This window comes from Oreochromis niloticus, linkage group LG2 (assembly GCF_001858045.2).
Source record: "Oreochromis niloticus isolate F11D_XX linkage group LG2, O_niloticus_UMD_NMBU, whole genome shotgun sequence".
Lineage (NCBI taxonomy): Eukaryota > Metazoa > Chordata > Actinopteri > Cichliformes > Cichlidae > Oreochromis > Oreochromis niloticus.
In genome coordinates, this window is record NC_031966.2 from 27223108 (window position 1) to 27232280 (window position 9173).

A 9173-nucleotide genomic window follows, 5' to 3' on the forward strand; every position below is an offset into this window, starting at 1 on the left:
CTAATCCAATCATCTTCTTTCCAGCGTTCTTCAAGCTAATCAGCCTCCACTCAGCATGCTTTCAATTTCACTGCTCTTCTGCCTTTTAGACCCTCATTGGTGCAACACAACTCCTCTCTGCCTCACCCTGGTCACTGAGAGATCCATCTAATCCTCCATCTTCATCTTCACCATCACCACGGGGTCCTGTCCTAATCCCCATCACTGGCACCTGTAAAATTCCACAAACACCAATGAAGCTCCTCATAATTACATTTTTGAAAACAGTCCAAAAGTTGAGACGAAAGATGAACTGAAGTTGAGACAAGCCAACACTTTGGGGTACTAGTATTAGCATTAGTGAAATTACTTGACATTTTCCTGCTACTGTATATCTTCACAGGCATCTTGATGAAAAGTCAGGCTCCAGGCCCCGTGACCAAAGATGAATAGTGAACTAATGGTCTGTGGCATTTTCACTGTCAATCAAGTTAACTGGATCAAATTCCTATTCCTCCCATACCTCCCACAATATGGTTAAATTTCAGCTAAATGTGTATTTTCTTCAATTCAATCAAATACTGTGACCATATGTCTCAGCCGCAGGCATGTCAGTTATGCAATCTGATCTCCAGATGCAAAGACAAATATATCAAGGTACATCTCCACTGACACTGTTTACAAAAATCTGCGATGTGCCCTGCAGTTTTGTCACATCAGCCTCTGTACTGCTCCTTTATACTCTGTGTTCATGTACTGTATTTCCTCTATCACTGGAGAAGGCTGATGAAATACGCTTCATTTTAATAGACAATGTGGAGACCTTGCTCTGATATAATGAAATCTAACTAAACAGATCTTGGTGATGGACACAGAAGCTGTCTCCTTTTATACACACAAATAGAGCTGCCATTTCTTGCTGAGAACTACATTTTAGTTTATCCACCCACAAGACTTCTTTTAAGGCAACCTGACATGCAGCAAGTGGTATGTGGCATTTTCTTCCTGACTGTCAGAGAGAGGGGCAGGTTGAAGTGCACAATTAAAGCAGATCTGTTAGAAGAAAGGTACAACATTTGGAATCAAAATGAATTGTATTAAAATGTCAGAGAGAGAGAACGAGAGAGAGAGGTAGCCCACTCACTGACAGAGCTGGGAGAGGAGACCGTCAATTTTCTGCATCCCATTAAGCAGGGCTTTAAATCCATCAGCACACTTGAATAAGCCGAGGTGCCTCTGAACACTTAATTGCTCCTTTTAGACACTAAAGGAAATCCAATTATAAAAATTACACATACAGGTACAGTACATGTGCAGAAATGTACTGTACAGCTGTCATATATTCAGCCTTTCTCCCCGAAATCCTGTGCACTGCGATCTGTAACGGCAGCCATCTCGCTAAGTGAATTCTATAAGAGATTCACGTTTAGACTGTTTATCTATGCATATGAAACACCAGGACTCAGCATATTAGTATAATGAACTACTTTGCATTTCAAATTCTATTTGAAATCTAAACATTTCATTTAAGCAAGACAGCCTAAGGCTATTGATCATAAGAATATAAAGAAAGCAATTTGGGCCTCTGACAATATTTCTGTGTTCTGTTTTCAAGGTCGTTTAGCACTCTCCACAATGTTGTAAAACGATAAAAAAAAACCCCTTACAATTTTATCACTGTGAATTCATGCAGCGCCACAGTGCTTGTGTGTTGGTTTTTTATTCTTGTTTTTCTTTTTTTCATGCGCACTTACAGTTAGGCCTGAGCTAAGCAGAGCTTTCAGACCTTTCAAAGAGCATCCCATAGCTGCCGCCCCCAGCTACCACCTGTAATCTGCTCTATCCTCCATTATATATGTGCGAAGACAGCATAGAATGCACACGAAATACATGTATATATGTTGAACAGTCAAACCGCACACAATTTAACACCAATATTTAGTTCTGACCAATGAATAATATTCTATTGTTAGGACCTTGCACTATCCCCAGCAGGAACAGAGCCTTTCACACAGTGCACGCAGTGGTTTAAAGCAACAAGCTACAATCCTTTTAGCAGCTGTAAAAACAGCTGCCAACAAGCACTGATCAATTACAGGGAGCTTCAAAGAGGAGGTATTGAGTTATAACAAACATTTAGACAATAACATCAGGGCTAAAACATTTAGTCCTTGCAAGAGCTGCAAGGACTACAACATGTTGGTTAATTCATCTTCAATTCATTCAATATAATTCCATGTAATTATTGAAAATATTTGGATCCGTACATATGCATGATGCAATAGATGCATTCATATCTATAAAAAGGCTCATTTTGTACCACTGGATGGCTATTTCATATCCTTGTGGAAAGCCCTGTCTGGGCATATGGTCGGTTTACTCAAAGAAAAAAAAAGGTGTAAACTGCCTGTGCATAGTGATGTAATGCAATTACTCTGCCGGAGTACTTGATTCCTCTTGGGACAGATAAAACAGGACAAGCTCTTTTTGTCCGCCAGCCTGCTTGGTTAAATATTGATGCCTTCAGGGCCATCTCAGTCTATAGTCAGGTTACACAGTTGCATCTCGAGATTTGTAAACAGGCTACCCCTGTTGTGCCAGCTAACGTGTCAGCGGTGTCAGTCAGACTAATCACCAGCTGCAGCCTTTTTGTTCCCTATAATGCAGAGCCAACAGCTGATGGAGCCTGTTGTTTGATTGCTGAGCGTTTAATGCACTCGTCAATCACAAAATCTGTAGGTGTGGAAAAGTGAAAGCGAGGCTGTCTACTTTATTCAATTTTATCAGCCTTTAACCTACACACATAGTAAAAAGAAAGTACACCCTCTTTCAATTCTAAGGTTTCATGTATCAGGACATGAAAATAATCTGATCCTTAACAGGCCTCAGAAGTTGCTCGTCTGGAGCATTCAGGTGTCCTTCGGGAAAATGTTAAAGAGGAAAAACACCAGCAGTGATCTTAGAGAAGCAATTGTTGCTGGCCATCAGTGAGAAGGATTATTCACAAGTGAAAGAGATTCAAGACAATCGTCTAGCAAATTTGCACTTAGGTCAGATCATTTCTACCAAGCCAAATTTCGAATGGGCTCTGGGTCTACCCCAGGGGACTCCTCCCACTTAGGAATGACCGGAAAACTCCCAAAAGGAGGTGCCCTGGAGGCATCCTGACCAGATGCCCAAACCACCTCAGCTAGCTCCTTTTGACATGCAGGAGCAGCGGTTCTGCTCCATGAGAAAGCCATGGCAGCATGGATTAGGTTCACAAAACTACATTTGGAAAAACCATGAGACTTCTGCTACAATGTCCTCTGGACCAAAGAGACCACTGTAGCACTATACTTGGTTATAATGCACAGCAACACATCTGGTGAAAACCAAACACAGCATATCTGTAAAATATTTCATACCAACTATTAAGCACCAATGGACGGGCGATAATTTGGGCTTGTTTTGATACAACAGGACCTGAACTCCTTGCTCTATTTGACTTGAGCATAAACGCCTCTATATACCAAAATATTCTCGAGTCAAATGTGAGACCATCTGTCTGACAACCTTGACTGTAATTGGGTCTAATCCCAAGCACAGCAGAAAATCAATAACTTAGTGTCAGAAAATGAAAAGAACAAAGGTGCTGCAATGGTCCAATCAAAGTCCAAGCCTCAACCCAGTTGAAATAGTGCGCTCTCAAGGAGTTATCACAGTATGTATATACAAATCTGAAATACCTCAAAGTACGGAAGCAACTTTGTAAAAAGGGAATGTGCCAAAATTCCACCACAGCCATGTCTGTCTGCCATCTATAATCCAGTTTTGAGATCCCTTCCCAGACGCCTTAACGCCCACTCACATCCTGGGCCATCTGACCTCAGGAAATCACATGATAGGGTGGGGCCAGGTTTCACAATGAGCTCACCCGAAACCCTGGCTGATTGGGACCCACACCCACTTTCACACCTTGGCTCATGTGATTAGGTAGAGGATCATCAGGGGGTCCTTGGTCCCTCTTTGGGGGGAAACTCCCACTGGGTTTAAATCTGGGACTCTCCACCATTGACCCTTAGAACTGAAGAAGCTTCTCGGATGAGAGGTGAAACGTCTTCAAGCAACTCAAAGAAGTCCAGACGCTTTTCTTTCCAAGCTCCTTAGGCTGTATTTACTGCATTTGAAGACCAGATGATTTTTTAATATATCCTAATATGTAAAATCTTACAACTGACAGGTGGCATACTTAAGCATGGCTATAAAGTCATTCTGAAATTTATTTATTTATGTATTTTTTCATATTTCTTAGCTCTGCACTGTTTCCCGGATACAAAGAATCATTTTTTTGTGATTCAAGCCTCAGCCTAAAGGAAACCAGCTGCTCCAACAGCAATACCCATCTGATAAACTATCCAGGGAATTGGCTTCATTCAGACAGGATGTCCTTGCTCACAGCACCAGAAATGAAGGCCTCCACACTGATTGGCATTTTTACATCTAACTTCCTCAGTTTGATGTTTCCCCAGAGGATATGTTGATCTGGAGGCAGTTTTCCTAAAATGTCTATTTTCTTAAGTTTCAATTGATGAAACATATTTTCAAATCCATCATCCAGCTGAGGGAAGCTGAAATGGGGCTGATTTTACAATTGCGTGGTGAACTTCAACTTCAACTTTCCACTCCATAGCACTCAAGATGTAGCAGTGAGTAGTGATTTCATGTGAGCTTGCCGAACGAAAAAAAAAAATACACAAAAAGTCTGCTCTCTTATATTGAAAATCACAAGGGGAGTGAATAAAGCTTGTTCACTTTGAATGATGAGGTCATTAGCAGAGATAATAGGACTTTGCTGTAACGATCTTAAAACTGGGATAACACATCACATTTTAAAAAGCTGAACCGCACAACCATAAGTCACAAGTCTCATTTTCCCGGTCAGATCTCCGCCAAATCTCCCCACTGTCATTTTCATACAGGGCCTAAATTTAACACCATTCCCTCAACGCCCATCTGAATTTCACAATCTTTGACAGGGTGAATAATCACCACCCCCTGACGAAACATCTGACACTCAAATTATTTCTAAGTTGAGATAATGGCAAGGTAGGTCATGCATACTGGAAGCTGTAATGTGTCAGTGGAAATGGTGTTCTACTCTTTCATACTCTTTTATATGTGTGTGTGTGTGTGTGCATGTGTGTGTTAGGGGTTAGAAAGGGCCCAGAGTGAACAGCGCAATTGTTCTTCTGTGTGCATATGTGAAAGGTGTGATGGCAGAGATCATCATGAAAACAGACAGATATGAAAGCCAGAGGGTCGCTCTCTGAGAGAAACAGAGCTTAAATGAATAAATAAACAGCCAAGAGAGCTGTTCAGTCATATGTAAAGGTGTGTGTAGATAGGCCTGCACATGTTTGGAATATAAGATGTAGTTGTGCACACATACTGTACCAGCTGAGATCAGAAATTTATGACTCACAAGTCCTAAATGATTTGATCCACAAATATCCAAATACGCATTTTTTGTTGGTTTTCTCCACATATCTAATGCCTTGCCAGGCGTATTGTTGAAACTCTTATTAAAACGGAGCCTACAGGGTTTCCTGTTTGCTTGGCAACAGTGAGAACATGACTACAGGAAAAAAAACGAGACCTTTTTAATACTTTGTTCTTCATGTTCAGACTAAGAGCCTTGGCATCATAAAACTGACAAGTTCAATTCGAGATTTCAAATTCCAGAGGACAGGAGAACACAATCAGTTTGTAATTGGAACAACATTTTTGCCAGCCACCGTAGCTGGACTGATTGCAACACATGTACACCTGTTGTGACAAATGATCTGAAGTGAAAGGTCCGCTGATGGGCTCTTTTAGAGGGAAAAATGGCTTTTTGTTTCTTTCAGCTGCCAACTGTGAGAACACAGTTCCCTTCACTTTAATGTTGTAAGGCTTTCAGTGAATATTCTACATTTTAAATTGTTTTCTGAGCTGCACAGAATGCAAAGCTAGATTTCCTCCAGAAATGTTGTTAGACCCTGCTCTGCTGACAGGTGGGTTAATGAAACAGTATCCACCTGCAATAACGCATACTGCGTGTTAAAGTCGGAACAGCAGTGCAATGCACCCTGGTGCAGTTTTCTCTGCTTCAGACTTCAGATGTAGCCTATGAGACACGGAGAGACTGGCCACTCCAAGCTAAGAGGCATGGCAGGGACTGATCTAACATCTCATAAAGAGTGCAATAAGTTGTAAAAGTAGGATTTTCCTCTTTTTTTTTTTGATTAAAATGATTTAGTTATAAGAAGGTGGAATTGGATAAACGGAAGAAAATTGATGGATGGATTGAACTATGAGGCTCATTTTTGACTGAACAAACATCAGCCCGTGTTCCCTCAAGGAGTCGAGGGTTCAGGGCCTTCTTTGCTCTCACAGCCAAAAACTCTGGATTTGAAGACTTACCTGCTCCTCATCTGCCTGCCCACTCTCCAAAAACACTCTGCCTCTCACCTCAAATCTTCACCTTTCCAAGCTCAGATCTCCTACAATAACAAGTAAGACCACAACCTGTCGACCCTCTCTTCATTTTAGCAATCGTCTGGATCAGACTGGCCTTATCTAATGGTCTTTCTCCTTTTCCAAAGACGCTGTCCAAATACTCGACCAGTAATTAAAATTTGCCCCTTCTCCCTACCGGTGGTCACTGAACTCTCCTCATTTGCAAATAAACCTTTAAATGTTTTAGTTGTGATTCATCCGTTGCTGCGATCACAGAACCTTCTTTAGTGGAGTTTGGTCCGACATCCTTCCTCAGTCCAAAGAAATGCACAATAGGTTAAGTGGTGATATATGTTAGCCCTGCAACAGGCTTTGTTTTTTGTATTTGTAGCCCAGTGACGCGACTGAAGCACGTTTGATTAAAAAAAAAAAACAACAACTGATGAATGGATGAAATCTTGAGTTTGAACAGTGTATGTGTATCATTTTCAATAATTGCACAATGTTAATTGTGATATAAAAACTTTACTTTTATAAACTAATGCACCAGCAACAAACACTTTGGCATCATGTCAGATTCTATTTTGTACATAATCATCAAACGTGTGTTTATAGCCACACTAGGGGCTAACGACTATAATGTCAGTTGGTTAATGCTGGTCAGCACTTGTCCAAGACATGAGATTCATGATATCTTGGTCATCTGATGAGCAGCTGTACTCTAGGCTGTACATTTATATTAATGCATAAGCTATTATGCTATTATACTAATGCTAGAAATAGTAACAGAACTGTTATGAAAGAAAATGAGATCCTATCAAAGTACAGTCAATTTAAAACGAAAAAGCTGAGTTTCATTATCTTTAATCACACAATTCTTCCTCAGAAAGAGAAAATGCAAGATGGAGACGAGACCTTCGTCCTCCTTTTCTCTCCGCATGAAGTCCAATGACACCAAGTGCTGGTGTTCTGAAGCGTATATGGACAAGATGTTATTTTTATGCTGAGCACAGACCCTTCCCTTTGTAGATGAGAGGTGAGATTTTAGACTGCCAATTACTTCAGGCAGCAGAGAGGTCAAGCATAGCGGCCAGAATCCACCAGCTCAACCGGCTTTGTGTGGACGGCTCCTGGGAACGTCAGCGCAGTTAGCTGAACTCCCAAAACAAGTGGAGGCAGTGAATTGTTGCAGAACGGCCTTGTTCACACCGGACGAATTACCTGGGACCTCTTGTGAATCTGAATTTAAGCCAAATATTCTGTCTTATTGAACATTTTAGGTGTTGTGTTTGATTTTTACGCTTTATGTTCAGGTGTGAAGATCAGTTACCAACAGCAATAACAGTGGAAGTTTATCACTTCAGCTATCAGTGCAATTCAGGACATTACTTTTTCCATGCATTATGCAACAGAAAGGCCCTCCTATGCTGATTAACATTATGTGATTTATGAGGAATAAAAGCTAAGGCTGTACGGCATTTCTGGTACATTGCTCATGAATCTTATCTTTTCTATGGGTATGCCTGAGAGAATGACCTTCTCAATGATATTCTGATTCAGTGCCTGTAAACCAACATCACAACCACCCTGTACAAATGAATGAAAGGGTAACTAGGCGCAGAATAAACAAGTGAGAGTTAATGTTAAAGAATCAGTGTGTCTACCAATAGTTAGGAGTCATCTACTACCAATTAAATACATTATAAGAACACAAAAGGAACAATTTATAAGAATGAAAAAGGCTACCTGTTAGCTAAAGGTGCTCACTGTGGTGCATTACCTTTGACTCTTCAGTGTGGAATCAAGCGAAGGGTGTGATTTCTCTTTCAATGAGTGAGAAGGTCAGCACACCACTGGGGACCAGGAAGGTCTCCTGGCCTGCGAAGGTGAGAGCCAACGGCCCCTTTGTGGCAAAAAAGCAACGGATAGCATTTCAGAAAGGGCAGGGTATGCCCTTGAGGTATGCAGATTCAGCTCCAGATGTAATATGTTGGCTCTCTGATTGCACTGTGCTTCCTTGTAGTGCCCTGTGGGCATGCTCACACTAGTTATGTGTGCAACAGTTCATTCACACACACAGGAGCATATATTTTACTAGTTTGGATTATTTTGAGAGGGCAATGCCACACCGAATCTGAGCAGGACTTGTTGAGCGTGGCTCAAGAGTTGGGAGTTCGCCTTGTAATCGGAAGGTTGCCGGTTCGAGCCCCGGCTCAGACAGTCTCGGTCGTTGTGTCCTTGGGCAAGACACTTCACCCGTTGCCTACTGGTGGTGGTCAGAGGGCCCGGTGGCGCCAGTGTCCGGCAGCCTCGCCTCTGTCAGTGCGCCCCAGGGTGGCTGTGGCTACAACGTAGCTTGCCATCACCAGTGTGTGAATGTGTGTGTGAATGGGTGAATGACTGGATATGTAAAGCGCTTTGGGGTCCTTAGTGACTACAAAAGCGCTATATAAATACAGGCCATTTATACCAAGATCATATGCATTATAAATAGCAGAACTAATGTATTTTTTAAGTCCTGTGGAATCTGGGCTGACAAGCTGAATCAATTCTTTGTGTTTAGGATTCATGCTGACTTTTTTTTTTTAGCTAAATTGTGTGGTAATCAGTGTCCAGGTGAAATGCCTTAAAAGTAATAAAAAATTAAACAGTGATGGCCAGCTTAGTAACAGGCCAGCAAACCCAGTTTATCAGATCCATTCATCTTGTCAGTG